The following is a 25,528-nucleotide window of genomic DNA, read 5'->3' on the forward strand; positions in this document are numbered from 1 at the left end:
GAAAGTGTATAATAGCTGTGTCTTACCAGTACTCACCTACGGGGCAGAAACCTGGAGGCTTACGAAAAGGGTTCTACTCAAATTGAGGACGACGCAACGAGCTATGGAAAGAAGAATGATAGGTGTAATGATAGGGATAAGAAAAGAGCAGATTGGGTGAGGGAACAAACACGAGTTAATGACATCTTAGTTGAAATCAAGAAAAAAAAATGGGCATGGGCAGGACATGTAATGAGGAGGGAAGATAACCGATGGTCATTAAGGGTTACGGACTGGATTCCAAGGGAAAGTAAGCGTAGCGGGGGCGGCAGAAAGTTAGGTGGGCGGATGAGATTAAGAAGTTTGCAGGGACGGCATGGCCACAATTAGTACATGACCGGGGTTGTTGGAGAAATATGGGAGAGGCCTTTGCCCTGCAGTGGGCGTAACCAGGCTGATGATGATGATGATGAAGAACCAACACGGCGCAATCATCGACCTGAAGTCGAAGTCAATAAGGCCTACGGAAGATAAAGTGATACTGCCGGAGAGCCCTCATAGTGACCACGCCTTGAGTGTGCTCGAAGATCAAATGAGCATCGCGCATCGCTCCAGCACTGTTATTTCGGTCGGCACCGCAACACCCGCTGACGTAGACGGCGTCATCGAAGGCGACCAACGTCTACTGTTAGATCGTGAAATTTGCGTCGCAAGAGGGATCGCTCGACTGCATGGAGGGAAAACTGAAGAGCTGATGACAAACTTCAGCTGGGAGTTCAAGCACATCAACAAGGGCACGACGATCGCGTACATCGAGGAAATTCTGGAAACCAGTAATGCCTTTGTCCTCTCGGATTCCGTTGCATCTACCCCGACGACCGTGGTTCCCGAACCAGACTATGACATTAATCCAAGTCTCCCCGTGATTAAGCAACAGCTCAGAAGTCTGCTCCAACGATGCAAAGGCTGCTTTTCTACGTCATCGAGGATTCGACAAACACCAGTCGCCAAGCATCGCATAATCACCGAGAAGTGCACTCAACCACTCCACCAGAGCCCTTACCAAGTTTCATCGCGAGAATGTGAAGCTATAAGAGAACAAGTCGACGAAATGCTGCGCGACGACATCATCCGGCCGTCGAAAAGCCTATGGGCATCCCCTGTTGTCCTGGTGAAGAAAAAGGATGGAACCCTACGTTTCTGCGTCGATTATTGTCGTCTGAACAAGATCATGAAGAAGGACGCATACCCCCTCCCACGGATAGACGACATATTGGATCGGCTCTGCAATGCTAAATACTTCTCATCGATGGACCTCAAGTCTGGCTATTGGCAAATAGAAGTCGATGAAAGAGATCGCGAAAAGACCGCCTTCATCACCCCAGACGACCTCTACGAGTTCAAGGTTTTGCCATTTGGACTGTGCTCGGCGCCTGCAATGTTCCAACGCGTGATGGACACGGTTTTAGCAGGACTGAAGTGGCAGACCTGTCTCGCTTACTTGGATGATGTCGTTGTTTTCGCCGGAAATTTCGACAATCACCTTAGGCGGCTTGCAACAGTACTAGAGGCCATCAAGTCATCAGGGCTCACTCTGATGCCAGAAAAGTTCCGCTTCGCTTACTATGAGCTTCTGTTCCTAGGCCACACCATCAGCAAGTCTGGAGTCTACCCGGACCCGCAGAAGACAGCTGCCATTGCAAAGTTCCCGTACCCCATCGACAAGAGGGCAGTGCGTAGATTTCTTGGCATGTGTGCCTACTACATGCGATTTACCAAGGACTTTTCACACATCGCTGAGCCGCAGACAAATCTAACTAAATGTGACGTAGAGTTCAAGTGGGAAACGCCGCAGGCCGACGCATTTCAAGAACTCAAACGCCGCATGCAGTTGCCGCTCGTACTTGCGCACTTCGACGAGCACACCGATACCGAAATACACACTGACGCCAGCAGGCTAGGCCTCAGTGCCGTCCTAGTCTAGAGAAAAGATGGACATGAATACGTGATAGCTTACATTAGCCGTTCGTTGTCAAAAGCGGAAGGCAATTATTCTACAACCGAAAAGGAATGCCTCGCCATCGTTTCGGCTACAGCGAGATTTCGCCCTTACGTATATGGCAGGCCATTCAAAGCGGTCAGCGACCATCACGCGTTGTGTTGGCTAGCTAACTTAAAGGGCCCCTGAAACGGTTCGGACAAATTTTGTAGGCTCGTAGGGTACAGCTTAAGTAGAACATTGGCACCACAATTTCAGTGAAGCGTTACGTATTAATGGAGCTGCAAGCGATTAGAAGTTACCCTCCTCCCTAGCTATGCTTTTCCTCCTCAACTCGCTCGCCGAGCAAGCGGCGCTAAGCTCCGCCTTCACTGGTTCAGCGTCACGATGCGACGTCACATCGCTCACTTCCGGTTGTTTAGGAGCACGCCCCCTCCCGCGCGAGACCTCTCCGCTAACCGCTTGGCCGTCGACCGAGAACTATCGAAGCAGCGTGCGTTGCGAGCATTCTGTCGTAGCGCCGAACGTGTCTGGTATTCCGTTAACCACAGGCAAGCTGGTCATTTCGGCAATGACTGGAGGCATAAACTCAAGCTGATGACGGAACTTTGGCGTAGGCGTACGTGAGCGGCCTGATCGGTCTGCATGGTCCAGACACTTGTTGGCGCAGCGCTTAACCAGTCAAACAAAGCGCTAATATTGCTCTAACGAAGTGTAAAACATTTTAAACATTTATAAAAACAACGTGTTGATGATTACACTCCTGCGAAAGAATACACTTCGTTGCTGCTACTGTGTATGGTTGAGCTCTGTGCCACCAGGTGGCTGCACCGTGCAGACCGTTCACATTTGCTCTTCTGCTCATCTCGTGGCTCATCCCGGCACAGTCAAGCGGCCAGACCCTGTCCCCTTGCGCTTGCCCTAATACTGGACTCGCGGTTTGCAGGTCGCTAGGTTTGCAGTCCACAAGGCAACAAAGTCGAATCATAGTGCTCGCGAAAAGACTGAGACCGACTCTGACCGCGGAGCTCTCGTCAAAATGGAGTGCGTTGTAACACAAGCAGACGACACTTGCTGTGTGCCGGAAGTGCTGAAGTGTACTAAAAAACTATTCTTGTGTATTCTCTTTAAGTTATTTTCTTTTTACAAAAACAAAGTAACTAACATTCCAACTATTACGAGCATCATTTGTTCACCATAAAGTTGGAAAAATTATCGACCACGCGCCCTGGTCAGCCAATCAGATAGCTCGCCCATGTGACGTAATATGGGTTATTTGCATCATATGGGTAGGGGCGGCTTAAAATTCCGCCGAGCAGTGCGCTGCGATCGGCAGCGATGGGTATTTTTAAAACCTTATAATAAATTACACGCTTTACGCAGAGCACTTAAATGCATCAATTGATAATCAGAAGAACGTACTCTAACGACTCAGTACGTTTGTAGAAAATCGCCAAAATCGTTTCAGGGTCCCTTTAAAGGACCCTTCAGGACAGCTGGCACGGTGGAGCCTCAGACTACAAGAATACGACAACACTGTAATATACAAGTCCAGACGAAAACACTCAGATGCCGATTGCCTATCACGCGCTCCCATTGACCCACCGCCGCAAGATGTCGAGGATGACGACGCCTTCCTTGGAATAATAAGTACGGAAGACTTCGCCGAACAGCAACGAGGAGACCCGGAGCTAAAAGCCCTAGTCGAGTATTTGGAAGGGCACACCGACATTGTCCCTAGGGCATTTAAGCGGGGATTGGCTTCGTTCACGCTTCAAAACAACCTACTCGTGAAGAAAAACTTCTCACCAATCCATGCCAACTACCTTCTTGTTCCGTCGGCGCTGCGTTCAGAAGTACTGCACGCCCTACATGACGATCCGACCGCTGGGCACCTCAGTTTCTCCTGGACGCTATCGAGGATACAAGAAAGGTATTACTGGCTGCACCTAACTGCCGATGTCGCCCGTTACGTGATGACATGCCGACACTGTCAGCGACGCAAGACACCACCGACAAGGCCAGCGGGATTACTTCGGCCGATCAAGCCTCCTTATCGACCTTTTCAGCAGATCGGGATGGACTTGTTGGGACCGTTTCCGACATCAACTTCCGGAAATAAGTGTATCGTCGTGGCGATGAACTATCTCACCCGCTTTGCTGAAACTAAAGCGCTACCGAAAGGCAGCGCATCCGAAGTGGCGAAATTTTTCGTCGAGAACATCCTGCTGCGACATGGTGCTCCAGAAGTCCTCATCACCGACAGAGGAACGGCTTTTACAACAGAGCTCATGCAAGCCATTTTGCAATACAGCCAGACAAGTCACAGGAGGACAACTGCCTACCATCCGCAGACGAATGGTCTCACGGAGTGCCTGAACAAGACCCTCGCCGACATGCTAGCAATGTACGTCGACGTCGAGCACAAGACGTGGGACGCGGTCCTGCCGTATGTAACATTCACTTACAACACGGCGGTGCAAGAAACAACACAGACCACGCCGTTCAAGGTGGTCGACGGCAGGAACTCGACGACGACGCTCGACGCCATGCTGCCGCACGTCACTGACGAGGAGAACCTTGACGTTGCTACCTATCTCCAGCGCGCCGAAAAAGCCCGACAGCTCGCCCGCCTGCGGATCAAGAAGCAGCAGAGGACCGACAGCCAACACTACAACCTCAGACGACGCTTCGTCGAGTACCAGCCCGGCGACCGTGTTTGGGTATGGACCCCGATACGCCGACGAGGACTCAAAGAGAAACACTGCGACGCTATTTCGGACCCTACAAGATCATCCGACGTATTGGCGCACTGGACTATGAGGTCGTACCAGATGGCATTTCGCATTCACAGCGGCGCCGCGCACGATCTGAAGTAGTCCACGTGGTGCGCCTTAAACCCTTTTATGGACGCTGACGAACTTCCTTATTTTGTTGTTTTCTTTGCTATGAGTGCTTCTCTTTTTTATTACTTTCGTTTGTTTGCAGCATCGGGTCGATGCTTTTTAAGAGGGGGCAATGACACATGTACTTATCTTTATCGGGTGACCACGTTTGGCCGCCTAACAAATGTTATCGCGCAGCGCAGGACGCGCCTGTATATAAAAGAAGTTTCTGGAATGTTATCGATGGTTCCATCCACTGTCTTTCACCGCAACTTGTGTAATCTGATTGCATGTATGCGCGACGCGATTAGTGTAGAACTTTGTGAAAGACACGCGGGTCCCATCGGTTAATCTAGAACATTCGACAACTGATCTATAAAAGCCGAAGCGCTTGACCCGTTGATGCGATTTTCGACGATCGCCGACTGTGTTCGCCGCTATCGTTGTGCTTTAAGTGTAGCCTGCCTATGTGGGCACAGGTTCGCCCAATAAGAGCTAGTTTTGTCTTTCACAGTATTGGTACTGTGTTCTTTAACGTCACTACCACGTGACAGGCGTTTACATGAAGTTTTGACCTGTCTCCAGAATGCTAGTCTCCAGCTTACCTTAAAGAAGTGCCGATTTGCAGCTCGAGAACTGACTATATTAGGCCATGTTGTTTCCAAAGAAGGCATTCTTCCTGATCCTGCTAAACTTCGCGCCGTATCCGAATTTCCAAAGCCCACTAACTTGAAAGCACTACGCAACTTCATTGGCCTATGCTCTTATTTTCGACGTTTCGTTCGCAATTTCGCTACTGTGATCGCACCACTAAATCAGCTTCTCCAAATCGACAATGAACTTTCTGCTTGGTCGGAAGCCTCTGATGATGCCTTTACAACTCTTCGTCACCTACTCACGTCTCTGCCAATCTTCCGCCATTTTGATCCAAGCGCACCTACAGAACTTCACACTGACGCCAGTGGTGTCGGCCTTGGTGCTGTGCTCGCACAACGCGCGAACACTAATGCCGAATACGTAGTCGCCTATACCAGTCGTGCCCTTACAAAACCTGAGGCCAATTACTCAGTAACAGAAAAAGAGTGCCTGGCTATCGCATGGGCTCTTCGAAAATTTCGTCCATACCTTTATGGTCACCGCTTTGACGTGGTGACGGATCATCACACTCTTTGCTGGTTGTCCAACCTAAAAGACCTGTTGGGCCACCTCGCTCGGTGGGCCCTCCGAATCCAGGAATATGATATCCGTGCCGTCTATCGCTCTGGACGCAAACACGCTGACGCCGATGCCTTCTCGCACTCCCCAGTTACTTCAGACAGCAGCACTTCTACCGACAGACATGACATCTCACCACCTGACATCCTGGACATGGCATCGGAGCAACGAAAGGACCCATGGGTCGTCATGATATTCGACTTTTTGTCAAATCCTCCGGCAACTTCGGCACCTCGAGCGTTATGCCGACAGGCGCAGCATTTCACAATCCAGGACGGACTTTTATTCCGCCGCAACTACCACAACGACGGCCGCAAATGGCTCTTAGTAGTGCCTCGCCACCTACGACGAGAGTTGTGCTCCACTTTTCATTCTGACCCGCAGTGTGGTCATGGCGGAGTGTGCAAAATTTACACACGGCTTCGCCTACAATATTATTGGCGAGGGATGTACACCTTCGTCGACAAATACGTACGCTCCTGCATTGCCTGCCAGCGACGCAAATGTGTCCCTCATCTCTCCACCGCACCTCTCCGACCACTTCCCTGCCCAGCTCAGCCATTTGACCGTGTCGGCATTGATATATACAGTAGAACCCCGCTGTTACGTTCCTCACTGCTGCGTTTTCCCGGCTGCTACAATGTTTTCATCCGGTCCCGGCATAGCTTCCATAGGATCCAATGTATAAGGAACTGCGTTGTTACATAGTGGCTGTGAAAACGTTCCTGCATGATGCGTCGCAACCCGAACCCACCTGGGCTAAAGTAGGCAACGCGCTCCAACCGCCATTTTGGCTTTTGACGAGTTCTGACCGGGCTTGGCAATGGAACTGGCCGCAAGAAGCCGCACGCCAGTTCAAGAGGCCGCCACTAGGTGGCCATTCGTGAAAAATGCTCTCGCTATCATCACTGTGATTACGGTCGCCACATGGTTTGTTAGACGGGTCGACCCACGGAGGAAGGAAACTCAGGAGAGGCCCTGACGTCACTCTTTGTGAAGCTATAGCTAAAGGGAAGCCGGAAGTTGGCGTTGCTCATGGCGTTGCTCTGCCTATCGGGCCAGCTCTCTTCTCTTGTTTACATTTTCGCGAAACCACGGCATGCTGCGTGCAACCGGGCTGCTCGGATGCACGCGCTGCGCAGCAATAGTGAACAATCGTTAGCACATTAGCATGATTATGCCAAAGAGGGCAAAATTTCCCACGGATATTCCTTCATCCGTTGCCATTGCCGTGGCGCGGTGACGAGGAGGAGCACGAGCCGCATGATGCCGGGGAGTTGCCAAATCCTAGATTTGGAGAAGCCATCGCAGTTATGGACCCCCTCCGCAGGTACGCCGCACCTCACAGCGACGCTGACAGCAATGCGGCCTTCCAGGCTATTGAGAAATGTGTGGTGATTTCTAGCGAGCAAAAGAAACGGCAAGCTACCATTCTAGACTTTTTCAAGTTCTAAGTGCACTCTGTGGAAATAAATTGTCTATAGTTGAAGCTGCACTTTTTTCATTCATTTTCGGAGCATTCCTCACTGTTGCGTTTTCCCGGCTGTTACGTTTTTTTTCCTTGGTCCGGTGAAAAACGTATGAACGGGGTTCCACTGTACGGGCCTCTTCCATCTACTGGCGCTGGCAACCGATGGATTGTTGTCGCCGTAGATCATTTGACGCGGTATGCTGAAACCGCCGCCTTGCCTGCCGCATCAGCAAAAGACATCGCCTTGTTCATTCTAAACAACTTCGTTCTCTGCCATGGTGCACCTCGTGAACTGTTGAGCGATCGGGGCCGTGTATTCCTCTCGGATGTCCTGCAGTCACTTCTATCTGAATGCCAAATTATTCGCCGCACTACTACTGCTTATCATCCACAGACCAATGGCTTAACAGAATGATTCAACAGAACTCTTGGTGACATGCTATCAATGTATGTTGCATCTGACCACTCCAACTGGGACCTTGTACTTCCGTTCGTCACTTACGCATATAACACTGCCTCTCAAGCCACTACCGGATTCTCACCATTCTTTCTGCTTTACGGCCGCCATCCCTCCAGCACCATTGATACTGTTCTCCCGTACCGGCCGGACCCTGCTGAATGCTCACCTGTTTCTGCGGTTGCTCAGCACGCCAAGAAATGCCGACAACTGGCCCGTTCTTTGACGTCTGCTCAACAGTGCCGCCAAAAAGAGCGCCATGACCTCAATCCTCCCCCTCACCTCTTCTTGGTCAACTCACTCGTGTGGCTTTGGGTCCCGCCTGTTGCTGCTCCTGGCCTTTTGGTGAAGCTCCTCCTGAAGTACCACGGGCCCTACCGCGTGGTTGCACAAACATCACCAGTGAACTACGTGGTCGAACACGTACTGCCATCTTCCGATCTGCGTCGTCGGGGGCGAGAGACTGTGCACATTGACCGGCTGAAGCAGTATTACGATCCGCCCACCTCTTTCTAGGTCGCCAGGATGGCTACTCTTCAATTCCGGGGGTGATTGTGACAAAGAAGAGCGGCAGGCTGAAAAGCCCCGTTGCCATCGCGTGGCACGTACCCTGTTCGTTCGCTGGCTGCGCCCTACCTGCTGGTGCTGAGTTTGTCGCTGCTGCTCTACCAGCTGAATAAACCACCCTTTACAGTTCCAAAAAAAGAAGTAATTACAACATGACAAATATACAGACGAGGGTCCCAAAGTGAAAGAACTGTAGTGGGACCCTTGGTAAATAATAACAACATTGATGATGATATCAATAGTCAGCAAATTAGTGTTATTATAAACAACATCTACAGATCAAATACATCATTAGACATGTCATCTACATAAACACGAAAAAGAACATTATAAAAGAAAGTCGGAAAAAAGCATGGATGAAATACATGAAATGACATGTGAGAGAAAAGTCAAAAGTACACCGCCAGATCATAGTTAGTTATCGCAGGAAATGATGTTTAAGGTGATTTCTAAAGATTTCAAGAGAAGTACAGGATTTTATAGTTGATGGTAATTTATTCCAAAGAGAAATCGCAGCGAAGGAAGATTTTTTTGCCGTAAGTGGTATGAACCATGGTTAACAAGAAATTGTTATTAGCCACAAATCTGGTTATAGTTTTATTCTGCAAAAGGTCAACTGCAATGAATGGAAATGTAAGATTATTATGAAGCAACTTGTGGAGTAAGACGAGTATGTTAAAATGGAACAAATTATTAATAGGCAAGATATTATACGTGCGAAGTAACAATGAGACATTGGATTGCATGAAGCTAGAAGTGATAATATGTATTGACTGATTTTGGATATGTTGAATTGATAAGTGACAAGCGTATGTGTTGCCCCATGAAACAATGCCGTAATTAATGCGACTATGAATGAACGCATAATACAGCACCAGCAGAGCCTCACACAAAAAAAATAAAGGATGAGCTTTGATTAAAGCACATATACCAAATGCAGTCTTGTACTTGAGACGTTGGAAGTGAAAGCGAAATGTAAAGTTGGGGTCAAGATGTATGCCAAGAAAAATGACATCGGTGCTAACGGGAATTGAATGAATTCCAAGCTTTACTTCAGGAATAGAAATTAAGACCCTTTGAGCACGTGTCCATAAATTCAGTTTTTAGAGGATTAAAAACTAAGTAATTGTTGCTACACCATTTTATAATGTTACTTAATGCAATGTTTAACTTTAACTTTAATGATATAGTTCAACACTATGCTTCTTTTCTATTAAATTTATCCAATTTTACCTTCCGCGTTTTTAACCTGTCATTTAATGCTCTGTGTTTCTCCATCCTCGTGTCTGGCATACTTACTGGTTAGCTTCCTAGTTCTTTTCCGCCATTGTGAGTCAACGCTCTTTTTGTATAGGTATTTAAACACCTTAGCTGCCCACCTGTTATCATCCAATTTCCTCAGGTGTTTTTCATATAGGATTTTACTCTCAGCTTCCTGTGTTTTGAACGATGCCCAGCCCATATCTCCCTGCACTGCTTCGTTTCTGGTTTTCCCTTGGGCACCTAGTGCTAATCGTCCAGCAGTTCTTTGATTTACTTCTAGTCTCGACTGAACTTCTGCCCTTGAGCACAGGACCGCATTTGCTAAAGTAAGCCCCGGCACCATTACTCACTTCCAAATACCTCTCAGTACCGCATACTTGTTGTACCCCCACAATGCCCTATGTTTCATTATACTGGCATCTCTTCGCCCTTTTGCTATGAGAGACTGTTAGTGCTTTTCCGTGTACATCTGCCCTTTGTTTATCCATACTCCAAGATATTCGTATTCGGCCACTCTGTGTATTTCATGGCCTTGTATTGTAAGCTCCTGATCAGTTGTATCGTTGAAAAACATCGCATCAGACTTAGCTGCACTATAACTGAAACCTAAACTGTCTCCTTCGTCTCCACAGTAATTAACCAGAGTCTGCAAATCTTCCTGGCTACCTGCTAACAGTACAATATTGTTCGCATACATTAAACCGGGTAGTCGTTGCTCAACACTATTTCCGCCTAATCTGTATGACATATTATACCCTAGATTGCTCCCTTGTAGCCTTCTTTCCATACTTATCATATAAAGCATGAACTGCAGTGGTGATGGAGGACAACCTTGCCTTAATCCCTTGTGTACCTCGACAGTTGTCGTACTCTTATTCCTTTCCATGTTATTTCAACATTATTTTCTCAATATATTTCCTGTAGAAAATCAATTAACCCATGACCGATACCTTCATCCTTTAATATGTTCCACAGGAGTTCCCTGTTCATGTTGTCGTATGCACCACTTATGTCCAGGAAGGCTAAATACAGTGGACTATTTTCTACCTTAGCTATTTCTATGCACTGGGTAAGCACAAACAGGCTATCATCTAAGCGCCTACCACTTCTGAACCCGTTCTGAAGTTCTCTAAGTATTCCATTACTTTCTACTCATGACTGCATTTTTAATAACACCGCCTGCATTGCCAGCCTATATACAACTGATGTTACCGTAATTGGTTGGAAGGATTTTATGTTCTTCTTATCGCCTTTCCCGTTATAAATCAAATTCATTTTACTCTGTTTCCAGCTGTGCGAAATTTGCTTATTTGTTATGACTGCCTCCAATGCTTTTATCAGCGTTTCCTTGCTTCTTGGGCCAAGTTCATTAATTAACTTGATAGGAATTTCGTTTGCCCTTGCGGGCATGCATTTTGGAACATTTGCTTCTGCCTTTTTCCAGTTAAGATTGGTCAGTTCTAAGCTGTTTTCTATTGTGCTATCCTGTGTTGCTCCCTCATTAGGGGCAATTACCCTATCTTATTTCCTAAATGACTCGGCTATAACTGAACCAATGTAGTTCACAGCGTCATCTTCCTCTAAACAATTTCCCTCGGCATCGTGAATCCGTTCCTGCTTTCTGTGATTCGCTTTACCCAGTCGGCTTATATGGTTCCAGAATTTTTTTGACCTTCCTTTAGTTGCATCGCGAACTTCAGCCAGCCAGCGATCAGAGGACAGCTTTGTTTTAGCCTGGACGAGGACCTGCACTTGTTTCTTTCGTCGATAAGATTCCCATTTTTGGCCTATTTCTTCTTCAGATAACTGCGCCCTCTTTGCTTCTCTGTGTTCCCATGATGCCAACCGTCGTTGTTCGATGGCCTCCCTAATTTCCTTATTCCACCAACTTCGTGGCTTCCTCTTTTTTCTCCAGCAGTTTACTCCTTTTACTTCTTTTATTTTTATACTAATGAGTAGTTCTAACTGATTATATTCCCACTTTTCCATGGGATGTTTCTCTATTGATTCCTCTATGCCGGCCGCTATTTGCACTATTTGTTTGTCATTTAATTTTGCGTACTCTTCTTGACTTCCCTGCATTTCTCTTTGGAGCAGGGCTCCCAACTGTAGACTAATACACTTATGATCACTTCCGAGGCTATACTTTGCCTCTTCTATTTCCATTATTGCGAGCTTGCTATACAACCCCTGCGACATTAAGCAGTCGTCAATGGTTGTTTGTCTGTTACAGCATTCCAACGTGATTTGTCCCTCACACTTAATGTATGCTTTGTGTATCCATCCAGATCCTCGATGTGGGCATTCATATCACTCAGCAGACAAATATCGGCACCTTCTCCAAACTGCTTTATAGAGTCATGAAGACACTTCACTAGATCCTTGTTCTCTTGCCTGTATTTGTCCCGTCTCTAAATAAACTACTCCTAGCCATGTCTTTTTACTGGCAATCGTACCTGATAGCCAGACATGTTCTTTGCAAGTTGACTATTCTTTGCCAATTTGTTCCTTGATGTATCAGCATACCTAATCTTCCTCCCATCCTCTCCGTTGTTGTTCTGTTGCTCCCTTCCCAGACGTAGGCTTCAATAAACGGTGGGTCTTCTAGATCCCTGAAATGTGTTTCGCATAGCGCATATACACCTACTTGTTCATCCTTTAACTGCTGTTCTATATCTAACCACTTCACTCTCTTTCTACCGCCTTGCATGTTTACGTACCTGATCCTGGTGTTAAATTTCTTTTTTGTAGTTTTCTTCCTGGACCTCCTAGGGGTCATTTTATTGGCTCCATTGTTGCGCTTTCTACATTGTTTCTATTTACCCCTATGCCCCGAGATGCAGTGGACCCCCTAAAGAAGCTACTGCCCGGCCTGCCAGGCACCAGCCGATCTCGGCTCCTAGCCTTCCATTAAAGTGGATGCCATTTCGTGTAAAGCCTCCGCCAAAGCCTGCTCCATGCATGTCTCTGTTTATGTCTCCCACTTCAAAGCCTTTCTTCTTGCTTAGCTTTCTTATCTCTTGATTACCAGCCACAATGTCCTAGGTAATTTCTCCGTTCCGTCCCTGCACCTCTGGCCCTGTGCATACCACAATCTGTACTTGCTGTGCTTTCGCCCTTAAATCATCAACTCACTCCGCTAATCTTTCCCCTACTTTTGCGGCTTCATTCAGGACATCATTTAGGCCCGCTGCTACCACTACCAAATTGCCCTCTGCAACATTCTTAGAAAGGTAGCTTTTTATCTCCGTCAGTACTGCATCCATTGTCCTGCCTGGGAACACCTCGACTGCTACCCGCTTATCACCCTTTGCGCGCTCCATTATAGCTCTTTTGCACCTTCTCATATTTGAGTCACAACCGATAAGTACTAGGGTATTCTCTTCCTCCCTCCTAACTTCCAGATTATGCTGCCTCTTATCATTGACTACGACTTCATTCCTTGGGGTTAGCTTGTTCCCCTCCTCCCTTCGCGACTACTGGCACCCCTGTGGTTGCAGTGTCGCCTCACTCGGGGCATGTTGTGCTGCTTCACCATAACTATGCCGATTCACCAGCGGCAAGCAGACGGCCGCTTGCTCTGCCACCCTGCCTGCCACTTCACCTGTAAGGTCTACCCTACTCTCTGGGCTTTTGCCACCGGCTTGATGTCCCGACCCATCATTCTCCGCTGCCCGCGTCACAAGCGCATCGAGCCGCCTTTCCAGTTCTGCGCTCCTTTCCTTCTCTTCTCCAAGATCGGCCACGGTCCTAATTGCGCGGCCTGGACCGCTTCCACCTTGACCAAATCGGCGACTTTCGCCTGCAGTATAACATCCATCCATTCATTGCCGCACCGTCTGACCACTGAAGGTGGCTAGCCCATCACAGAAAACGGGGGTGCAACCACATTTTTTGCAATGGGACGGCAAATGCCCATACGAGGCCTTTAGCGAATACTTGTGTCAACCTCTTATCAACACATCTCCCAGTTTGTCCAATATACAAGAACAAAACATACACCATTTTAAGTGCTGATTGAAACGTTCTTGAAATACGAATGCATACCAACTCGCCCAACTTCGGTACTTCTAGAAACCCTGAAAGCGCAACACATATGGCAACCCATACATGTTACGTATAGTAGTGCACTTTCTCACTGCACGGTCATTCCACGGTTGGCCTCTCGTAAAGGACCCGCATTTTCTAAGGAACCCTTTCACCTTCCGTCCGCTCAACGTCGGTCGGAAGCCGCCGTTGTGTCGCTGTTCCGGTACCAAGCATGGAAATGGAATTTTACACGGGTGTCACATACAGCACTTCCAATCGCGATCGCCCGATCAGGACGGAATTTCTGTCACGATTGGTACTTTAAAGCAAGCTGCAGGAAGGAGCCAATCGTGATCGAAAGTGGCCGTGAGACACCGGTATTACAAAACAGGCCTAGTAGCCATATTTGAAACGAACTATTTTCCATTATTGCCTAGCGTCGGCGCCCGAGTCAACTACAACATCGCACAAAACACTAGGGCCGCCATCTGCACCGCAGCTGCTTCGCAGTGGTCGCTCACACGGAGCCGTGCGTGCAGGCGTGACTCGCTCTAACCATTGCGCGTTCGATATCGCAACCGCTGTAGAATCATGCGCTTACTTGACTTTGTCCTTGAGATCGCGAACAGGTCACAAAAATATGGGCGTCAATCAGTTATCGGACTTCTCCGCTTGTCTGAAGCGATCATTGCGTGGCAACTAAACACTGCGCGCTGTCGGCAAACACGGCGCCAGTTTTCCTTACTTCACGTCTTCACGTACGGTAGAATGGCAGGCGCCATGAGCAGCACAATGTTGCCATGCCACCAACATTGGCCACCACGGTCAGGTTGAGGTGGGAGGCCACACTCAAAGCTCGATTTCTTTTGTAAATATTAAATTTTTCGTTTTTTATAATTAAGATACCCAAACATTTAGCTACATGGTACAAAAAACAGTATGTCCCTATTACGATTAGTTTGGGTGTTAGAGCGAGTTTTTCAAGACCGTGTTTCTTCAACCCTAACTATCACATTCCGAAACCGAAACTAATTTGCATTGGTTTCGGAAATTAGTTATATTTTCTTTTTGTAATTATTATTCTCAATATTTTTATTATCAGCTGTTTGTATTTTTATATGGTATTCTAATGCTCGGTTATGCGTTTACCAACGTTCGTAGACATGCTTCAGTTTGACAGCTCCGTTCGGGAGATGACCGAAATGGGGGTCACGTGAATTAGTGTCGCTGCGATCGCGTCTTTTGTCACTTGTACCACTTCTGGTTTCGCTTCTGCTTCTGCTTCGGTTTTCATTTTGGTGGTGCTGCTTTGAGTGTCGCTAGTGTGCTTTGAGTGTCGCTAGCAGAAGCGAAACCAGAAGTGGTACAAGTGACAAAAGACGCGATCGCAGCGACACTAATTCGCGTGACCCCCATTTCCAACCCGCCGCGGACGGAGCCGAGACGGACGGATGCACGAGCACATCGAAAATGGATTTCACCGCTGTTTCTGCGCACGCGCGAGGAGCAGTAGCTGCGAGAGAGAAATGTGGGGACTTTTGGTGCTCAAGATTTCTCGTCGTTTAGGTACTACAGGGAAGAAAACCGTTTGCTCCGTTTGTCCCTAGCCGAGCTTGCACCACAGAATCGACAGGATGCGTGGCCGGCAAGGCGGAAAAAGCCGCGTCCGAGGTGAGTTTGTTTCTATTTTGTTGCGACAATAGCATATTAAATTTTATAGTCGCAAGGGGATACGTTTGGAAGTGAGGTGTCTTCTCGGATGACTTTAGTGACAAAGCATTACGTCGTGCCGATGCATTGTTCATTAGTGTCGTTGATCAAGGTCAGCATACCACACACTTCAGGGGAATCGCGGGAACGGAAACAGTTTATGAATTAACTGCCGTGCCGATGCATTAGTTCTTAATGTAAGTGAGAATACAGCACACTTGGAGGTTCGTGGGAGTGGAAATCTTGTACTCTGTATGTGCAAGTATAAAATTTGCGTCGTCATGCAATCTGAGCCGTAGATCGTTGTGAGAGCTGTATAGCCACACTGGCAAAGCACTACGCCCTGCGGATGAATACGGAAGAAATGTATGCAAAAGAAAAGTGGTCGTCATGCAATTTCATAGCAGTAGACCTTTTGTGAAAGCTGTGCAGTAACACTGATATTGGCTAGTTAATAATCCCGGCTGTTACGATGTCTAGCTCGTATACGGGGCGCTCTATGTGGCCGAAACAAGGGCTCAGATCACTACAACCGCATGCGAAATAGCTCTGAATGCCTGCCAGTACACTTGTTCGGCGTCTCTGTGGTCAGCCAGTGACAAACGCATTGCACGAAACAGTGAGACTTTGTTCAATCCGCAATGCTTATGTGGCGAACAGGAGAGCAAAAGGTGAAAACAATGTTTTCATACAAGGCAAGTTATCCATGTAGTGGAATTGCATTTATCGTTGGTGTAGTGTTGATGCACTTTCTGAAGTCCAACCTTTAATGCAACTTAGTTTTCGTTGGTGCAAGTGCTTCTACTGGAAACATCCAAAATATGATTTAACAAATCAGGTTGCTGTCTTGTAGTTTTAGAAATTTTCCTCTGGTCTTAAGTCTTTTCTGAATCTGGAAGAGCTGGCTGATTGCACATTTCATCTCGAGATAGCTCGCACACTTCCAGCAGCACAGGTTAGCACACTTTGTTGAGTGCAGATGAGCACTGCAAATTCAATCATTTTGATGAGGCACCGATCTAATGCCACTCACTCTTGCCACAGCACTTTTTCAACTTGTACTGTACTTGTTTCTTCCACCTTCCATTTGCAGCACCAGGGCTAAGGCACAACAGCAATAACATTTCTAGCAGAAAATTCTTGCTCCTTGGCATCTGAGCTCCCCATTCATTTGCTACTTTCTTCAAATTTTTCTTTTCATGTGATGCTCATGCCTTCACACACTGTCAGGCTTCTCCTTCATGCGTTTCTTTAATACTCCTTCTGTCTGCTTCTTGCTCGACATACCGTGCATGCCTTCAGTCATGTCCAATTGATCGATGCAGTCTTGTCCTTTTCTCTCTCTCCTCCAGAATTTGCAACTTTCGACAACCTAGCATTATTTTGCTTCTTTTTGTGATAGTGCCTGGCTATCTGTTGCTGATGCTACACATTCACTTTGCAATGGTTTATTAGACCACATACATAAATTAATAGCTGTATAAAACCTTGACCCTCCAGCACTTCCACAAAATTCATGCAGAAGTGGAAACAAAGATTACACTTAATTCCTCACCACACATTACTATGTCTGCATCAAAGCTTGATATTACCAACATGTGTCCAGTGTCGTTGCCCGTGCTTCCTGGACAGGAAAGCCAGTTGCTCCAGTTCACAAGGCTAGAACAACTGCGAAGTGATTGAGCTATCTGCTTGTGCTGCATTTTGTTGCCACAAGCTGTACAAGGTCTTGGCTTGTGCTGCAGAAACCGCATCTTTTTGCTTGCTGCATTCCTTTGTGATGCATTGAACGTGTCTGCTTCCATTTCCCCTGCTATTTTTACAGCGAAGCTGTATATGGCTAGGTTCTGACCACGACCAATAGTGCATACATCGACAGGGTGTGTAGAAAAAAGTTGCGTCGACAAAATTGAATCCACAGTAGCCTGCTGTGCGCCAGCAGTGCTCAGTGGCTCTGGAGTGGATGGCAGAATAATAAAACGTCATTGTGTACCCACCAATGTCTGTGCCTCGTTTTCTTGTGAAGTCGACATCGCTCTAGCGACGTTATCAGCAGTTTTACTTTGGTCCAGTTATGGCCAGGACGCATCTAGTCCATACTGAAGAAGAACGATGTGCATACAGCACCGGTGTGAGCAACAGCATGAAGGCAACGGGCAGCTGCTATAGCCAGACCCGTCTTGTCTGCAGATCCGTAATGTCGGATAGCTGCTCTGTGACTGATGAAGAACAGCGTGCCCGTGAGGATCACCTTTGCAAACAGAAGCGGGAGTGGGCACGAAAGCATCGGCGACCAATTGCAGTATATCACAGTGACTACAAAGCAATGGTTACCATGGTGACAAAGTAAATAGAATATCAAAGATAACGAAATTGTGTGTATGTTTCTTTATTTAATCAATATAGCAATTAACCATATATAACTCAATATACTTGTCAACAAGTACAGCTTCAGCTGGTCTTCCATCTTCACATAGTGGAAGGGCTCTGAATTGTATTTTTTTTATCATTTTTCATCAAACTTGTGCATTTTCTTTTTGTAATGCTACAGCCTGTTTCGTGCCATCACTGTTTTCTCTGCTTTCGCCTATTCTGCAGCAGTTGCTGCCATTGTCTCTTGCCTAGGTGTTGGTCCGCATCACATGCTATAGATGCCATAGACAGTTTAATCACAGGGTGTTCAATGTAAGAGAAGGTCAAAATTACTGGTGTTTTTCATTTTTTAAGCAGGCTTTCTTGAACTTATGTGTGATAAAACTCGCTTTGTTGATAAACAAGTGATTATCTTTGACAAGTTGTTTCCAATGACAACATTTTTTATGCGTCGAAAGTTCACACATTTGCCAACAAGGTGCACACACGACTCAAAGAACTTTAAAACTTTATAGGTCTTGCTTCATGCTTTGTCACTTGGTTTGACATTTTATTCCCATTTTTGATATCATTAACCTGGCTGCTGTGCGGGAATACCGAACTTGCTACTTAGTACTCAGCACGAAACAATGCTTTAAGACCAGTGTGTTGTCCACTTGCCTCACCATGCCACTGTGTGGTTTTGATCAGAATTTTCCATCATAAATACACTGTTACAAAATTGCACATGACAAGTATGTTACCCTATATGCAAGCAATGCACTGTTTAAAGCCGAGCTAAATACTTCACCAAAAGAACTCGCCTCCAGTCCACTCTCTTTAGTCTGTTGTCTAAACATCCTGCCAAATACTGTCATTGCTATTGTGTCCTGCAGCAAATGTTCATTGTCAGTAAACCTTAATTGTTCTGTATGCTGAAAATGTATAGTATGTACATATGGTAAATGTACCATAGTACATTTTCTGTATCCTGAAAATGTGCTATGGTGGTGTCCTGTCCTCTTAAAGATGACCAATTTTCCTGGAAACCATAGTAGCCAGAAGAATGGCATTTAAAATGTGCATCACCAAGGTCCTGCAGAAGAGCAGAGCTCAGTGTTCGAGCCTTGACATCACTCCATAGAATACCTGCATATCATTTGCGCTCAATTAACCTTGCTGCAAGACTTTTTCCAAGGGCAAGGCCTAGAATGTGGTCAATTTTTGATGCTCTGACCTAGTTTGATGCGATTTTCTGTGACATTTTTCTCTATTCCTTTCTTGATTATTTTGGATAGTGGCCTTCTTAGGAGCTATTGCTTCATTAGATGTTTCCTAGGAAGGAAAATCTTGGATGCCTTTATACCACACTAGTGCGCATCATCTGTATGGAAACAAAGCGCTGCATGAGCAGAGGTCTGTCTGCGGCAGCTGCATCCATGTGCTGCTCTCGTGGTCTTCCAATTAGCAACGCCGTCGCGGCACACTTCGCTTTGTTTGTGAAGTGCCACACGAGACAGATTGTCCATGCTAGCCAACATATTGCAAAATGGAAACATGTATAGAGCTGCACTCAAATTTCGCATTAGGCAGTTGGCGAAATATATTGTAAAAATAACAATTATATAAATACCATACAATGAAACCAATCAATATGTACTGAACCAAACTTGTCACCTAATCACACTGCAGGGAACCCCTGATCATTCTAAGTTACACCAAAGGCTTGTCATATTTAAATAGTCTCTTGTGCACGCAGTGCGTGAATGGGATATCATTGAAAAATATGTGAATGCCCTAAGGGAGTTCAGTAACGTGGAAAGTTGGGCTAGTTGGTGAGTGATCATAGTACCTTGCTGGTGAAGCAGCGCACAAACACGGACACAGTGAAGACAAGCAGGAATAGACGACACTCGCTGCACCCCTAAGGGACACCCCCTAACACCCCCCTACACCCCCTAAGGGACACCCCCCTACACCCCCTAAGGGAGTGTAATCAGGACTGGCACTTTTTTCACTTTAACTGTCAGTTCCCTATATGTTGCTTCGCTATAGGGAGGTTATGCTCTAATAGAAACAGTTGGAAGACGGTTATGTGCACCATTGTCACTTCCATCTATATTTTGTTTTGCACTGTGCATTCGTTTCAGACCCATCAACTAGCCCAAATTAATTTACATATCTCATAAAAGCAAGTGCACTGCAGTTGGAGCTTTGGAAATAGGCCTGTGTTTAAAACAGATTCGAGTGGTCGACACATGAAGTGGGCTCATTCATGTGAGTACCCATGTCAGTGCTGTATTGTCTTTTTTTGAAGAGGATTGATCGATTGTTCCTGCTTTAGATAAAAGTCTAGTGATCTAGAGAGCATAGTTTAAAAGGCTGATGAAAAAGGGAACACTTTTGGATTTTGCGTGCTAACTACTATCTTGTCAGCTGCTACAGTTTTTGTAAATATTCAGTAAATATATTTGGTGCATCTCTTTTCCTCTGTAACACTTTCATGGAGGTTGCGGACGCTTCCAGACACAAGACTGATTTATGCAGCAGGCACTCAAGGCGAGAATGCTTTGGCTATGTTGCCATCTGCGTCCACAGTCATCCTGGCACAACCGCCATGGTATGTTGGCCACAGAAACGTCACGTGGGTTGACAATATGTGTAGGCTGCTGTGAACACAGTTGGCAGGTGGGCTTTGCTTGCCTTGTGTGGTTTACATTCCAGCTTATGATCTTGAAACTCTCGCCTTGTGCTTCTACTGAAGCATTACAAGCAATGGTGTCTGTCCTTTGGCATCATTATCTAAAACTTTTCACCTGTGTTGCCATCTGTTTACAGCAATGTTTCTCTAACTTATCTTATGTCAAGTGCCATTGTAAGTTCATTCTGGTTCACACATTTGACCCATCCTGTCATGTCTCGGCACAAAATGTTATGGAACCTGTATCTGTGAAAATAGAGGGTTTTCACACCATTTTCTCCTCTAACACAGGATACTCATGATGTTTAGAGCATCAGCAAATGTCGATAGCGTCTTGTTTCTGCGGAGAAATCGGCAAGAAAATGCTCTGTCCTGACCGACGCGTGTACCGTGATGGGGCCGATAACACCTGTGTGAATCAGGCCTGCGCGAGGAACATAGTTGTCACTTTACCTTTAGACCACTCTGGCTATGTCAAGAATTGCTGGATAAAACACACTTCTCTCTTTCAGAAAGAGATAATTGAAATGTTTTGGAGGTTGTCCTAATTTCCTGCCTCTGGCTTAAGCAGGTGTGCAGGGTGCAAGCATTAGGTCCATAGAATTGACTGCACCATTTGAAGGTGCACCACTGTAAATGTTTGGTTTGCCTGCAAGACTGAAACATGCTTTGTTAAGAGTCTTATGGCTTCGGTAAATATTACGTCTCAATGTGCAGAAATACGTCTCAAGATGTTGAACTTTAAAGAGGTACTTACATGATATTGTTGCAGGAAGAAAGCAGGCCCACGAGTGTAAAATAATCTATATTTACAACTGATGTTAATGGCGTTCAGGCAACTGCCAGACTTCTTCTTCATCTAGTCTAATCCAACTTCTTCCTTCCCTTCACCGTAACGTCACCCTCCCGGCGGGGTAGCTCCGTCCCGGTGCAAGTTATAGAGCATCACTTAATGGGGGGACATCGGGCTTCAGCCTTGCGACGTGAACAACATCGCTGGTGACGTTGGAAGGCACTGAAGGCTGGCCGACTGGGGCGATCTCGTATGTCACGTTGGAAAGTTGGCGTAAGATCTGGTACGGACCAGAATAAAGGGCAAAGTAGTTATTCCGACAAGCCGACGCGACGTGAAGGCGTCCAGAGAAGGACAAGGGAACCAGGTGAAAAATGGGAGTCTCGGTGCCGAAGGTCGTAGCGTCGCTTTTGAGAAGCTTGCGAGACTGTGAGGTGATAATGGGCTACTTCTCGGGCCTGGGCGGCTAAGTCAATAGCATTGCGAGCGTAACCAGTGCTGGGTGATTGTACTGCGGAAGGTAGCAATATATCAAAGGGCAAGGTGGGGTCGCGGCCATACAACAGGTAAAATGGTGAAAATCCGGCAGTGTCGTGATGGGACGACTTGTATGCAAAAGTGATCTATGGTAAAGCTACGTCCCAGTCGCGGTGATCGTCGTAAATGTACATGGCCAGCATTTCAGTTAGCTTGCGGTTGAGTCGCTTGGTGGGGCTGTTCGTTTGAGGGTGGTACGCGGTAGCACTCTGCTGTTCAGTAGAACAGGAGCAGAGCAGATCGTTGACGACCTTCAATAGAAAGTAGCGGCCGCGATCCGTCAGCAACTGGTGAGGGGCGCTGTGGTGCAGGATGATGTCGTTTAGTAAGAAGTCGGCGACATCTGTAGCGCAGCTGGTTGGTAGCGCTCGTGCGATGGCATATCTCGTGGCATAATCGTTGCTACAGCAATACATTTGTTTCCTTTGATGGAAATTGGAAAGGGACCAAGGAGGTCTAGGCCCACCCAGTAGAAGGGCTCTGTGGGGATATCAATTGGTTGCAGCAAACCAGCGGGAGGCATAGCAGGCGTCTTTCGGCGCTGACACAGGTCGCAAGAAGCGACATAACGGCGCACAGAGCAATAAATGCCGTGCCAGAAGGAGCGTCGTGAAGTTGCTGGAGCAAGGCGAGTCAAAGGTGCTTGGGAACGACTAGGAGGAGCTCCGGGCCGTCTGGACGAACGCTGCTATGGTATAAAGTTCCATCGCGCAAGGTGAACATCCGGAGGGACGGCTCATTGGGCGAGGAGCTTAGGCGTTCCATAAGTGTTCGAAGAACAGGATCTTTCCGCTGCTCGTTGCCAATATGGAGGAAGCCGGAGAGGGATAGTACACTGATGTCCGAGTCTGCATCAGTATCATCCGGTTGATTTGCCATTGTGGCGGCAGGTAGATGACGTCCGCTGCGAAGTTCCGTGATTGTGCCCAGCACCTCCACCAAAATGTTGCAGGAAGAAAGCGGGCCCACAAGTGTAAAATAATGTGTGTTAACAACTGATGTTAATGGCATTCAGGCAACTGCCAGTCTTCGTCTAGTCTAATCCAACTTCTTCCTTCCCTTCACCGTAACAATATTTTTGACTATTCATTTCTTGCGTTAAATCAAGGTCCTAGACTTCTAAACTCTAGAAAAAATTGTGACAAGCTTCAAAGCGCAGTTAGTAATTTACTAACTTTTCTACAGCCAATTTCAGTGTCGTTTTTTTTTATAAAGTGGAACCTCGATACGATTCTGCTTAATACACTTTTTGAAATGTTTTTTTTTCTTTTCCCGGAAATCCGATTTGGTTGGATATGTTGGGTGATACGATTTTCCTGTGATACACTTTATTTTCCAGTTCTTGTGAAGATCGTATCAACGAGGTTCTACTGTATTTCAGTTTTTAATTTATTTCTCATTAACCCTTTATTGGCATTTGTTGCCTACAGGCAACATACCAGAAGTATGTTTGTCTTGCCTAGTTTCATTGTTAAGAATCAAAATTCTGGCTAGGTGTCTTTGGCCAACACTGAATGAGAGGCAGCAACTGTCATTTGTTAGTTTAGAGCAGGAATACTCGACGAGGAAGAAGTTTGGCATGTGACTCACTGTCTTCTAAAAGTAAGGTCAGAGGATACAGGCCGATGCAAGATATCCAACTGCGGTGGTGTCACACATCTGAAGTAAAGCAAAAGAAATGTACACCTATGCTTCATATGTGATGAGAGCCGTCTATACAAATTGAAAACAAAGCCTCAGGTGGCTTGGGGTGAAGCCCACTTCCAGATTCCTGCCTGGGGCTATTGTATTAAATAATTACCCCTTCATATCAGTAAAATCATAAAATTTCCCACATATTTATTCATGAGGTGGAAATGTGCACATCAGCTGCTGTGAAATATAACCTCACCGAGCATTCGACCTCACTCAACCTCAAATTTGTCCATGAGGTTGCCATTGCCATAGCTAAAAAATTTTAACAGCCAACCAATGTTGCATCACTTTGGGAGGTTGAGATCAGCTTAGGTTGACTTCATTACGTCAGCCGTGTGAACCTTGTGAGGTTGGCCATCTTTGCATGGAAGTCTAATTCTATGGCCCCGTGTAGAATCCTGGGGTGCTATAACATAAAATGATTCGAAACTTTTCTATTCCAATTCTGCAATCAGCCCACCACGATTGGTCAAAACTTTTTCAGGCCACTCCAAACTTCACCCGTCTGTCATGCGACGTCATGAAAACCGTGATGGCTCTCCATCTGATATACATGTACACACTGATAATGAATGATTAAACCATACAAAAGAAAAATAATTATTCCTGATTCAACGCCTTTTCACCATTAGCCCTCTGCTATTGGTTCAATGTTATTGGGCGACACCCACCTCGCCTGTCTGTCACGCGACCTCACAAAACAGCAAAAACTCACTGCATCAAAGTGACGTGTACGCGAAAAAAAAATGCATTAATATGCCGAACAAAACTGAAAATTTTTCTGAATAGCCAGAGACTGCCCCGTTCTGAAAGGAATAGAATATGACTGCCCGCCGATCGCTCAGGCCCTCGCTACTCGCACCTGCTGGTCAGCATGTATTTATTTGCACGTGATAAACCTTTTTGCATGACAGTAAAACGTTATCGAGCCCTTGCGGCATGTATACAGCATCACTCTGCCAACTCTTCCTTGCTGAGGATCCGTTTTAGCGGCATTCTTATCCTTCTGTTGCAAGCCGCCGCAATTTTCGACCAGCCACCGCAGGCTAAGTAAGGTGAAGCGGACCAATCGGAGAAGCCAGCACCACCCTCTTCATGCGGTTATCTATTTTCACTGTGCTGGCTCAGCCCCATCGAAACCCTCTCCACTAGACCGTACTCCTCGCCTCTTGTCAGCCAATTAGATAAGAAAAACCGCTGAGTGTAGGCAATGTTATTGGTTTTGAAAGTGAACAAAGGTGACCTCCTATAAACGAGGAGAGTGTTTGATTGGGCTGTTCAGACCACGCTGCAGGTCACCGCCCAATGCTTGCACCGGTGGTTACGTAAATTTGATGTCAAGAGATTGGAATCAAAACAGTTTGAAATCATTTTATGTTATAGCGCCCCTGAATGTGCTTTACTTTAGGTGCGTTCGATTCGCCTGCACCGCCTGAACGAGTTCACGACGTGTTGCACCCAGCCATTTGTTCCAGTGGCGCCCGCTGAACCACTCCGTCCGTTTCAAAAGGTGCAGGGCTGGTTCATGATTTTGCTGCACCTACTCCGCTGTCGGTGCCGACTTAGTACAGGCATACAGGTGCGACGCAGCAGTGCAGCTGAAAATCCAGCACATGGGCACAAGCACCATTAAAAGCCCGCTTACGCACGTCTGATGTGTCTGCAAGTGTGGTTTGTAGTTAGGCCCACAAGCTGATACTTGTAGTTCACGATCTTTCAAATGTACGCACTCTGTGCACATTAATCGGGCATAACATAACACCTGCACCGCATCTGCACCTTGCCATTCGTTTCGAGTGTTGCGCTGTGCCTGCACCGCAGAAACAAGCTGCACAATTTCTGAACTTCTTGTGAACCTCCGTTAACTGGTTCACA

General features: G+C 46.6%; 1 protein-coding gene across 3 annotated transcripts in view; it reads right to left on the bottom strand.

The window, feature by feature from the left end:
• Nucleotides 1-14,672, bottom strand: part of LOC135901671 (angio-associated migratory cell protein) — an 85,567-nt gene extending 70,895 nt beyond the window's left edge. Inside the window, exon 1 of one of the 3 annotated variants that reach the window (XM_065431510.1) lies at nt 14,467-14,670. The gene's annotated coding sequence lies outside the window, so the exon portion shown is untranslated. Of the gene's footprint in view, nt 1-14,466 lie in introns of all 3 variants that reach the window. The other 2 variants (XM_065431509.1, XM_065431511.1) reach the window with 2 other exon arrangements.
• Between the last annotated feature and the right edge of the window lie 10,856 nt (nt 14,673-25,528).

This window comes from Dermacentor albipictus, unplaced genomic scaffold, assembly GCF_038994185.2.
Source record: "Dermacentor albipictus isolate Rhodes 1998 colony unplaced genomic scaffold, USDA_Dalb.pri_finalv2 scaffold_16, whole genome shotgun sequence".
NCBI classification, from domain to species: Eukaryota; Metazoa; Arthropoda; class Arachnida; order Ixodida; family Ixodidae; genus Dermacentor; species Dermacentor albipictus.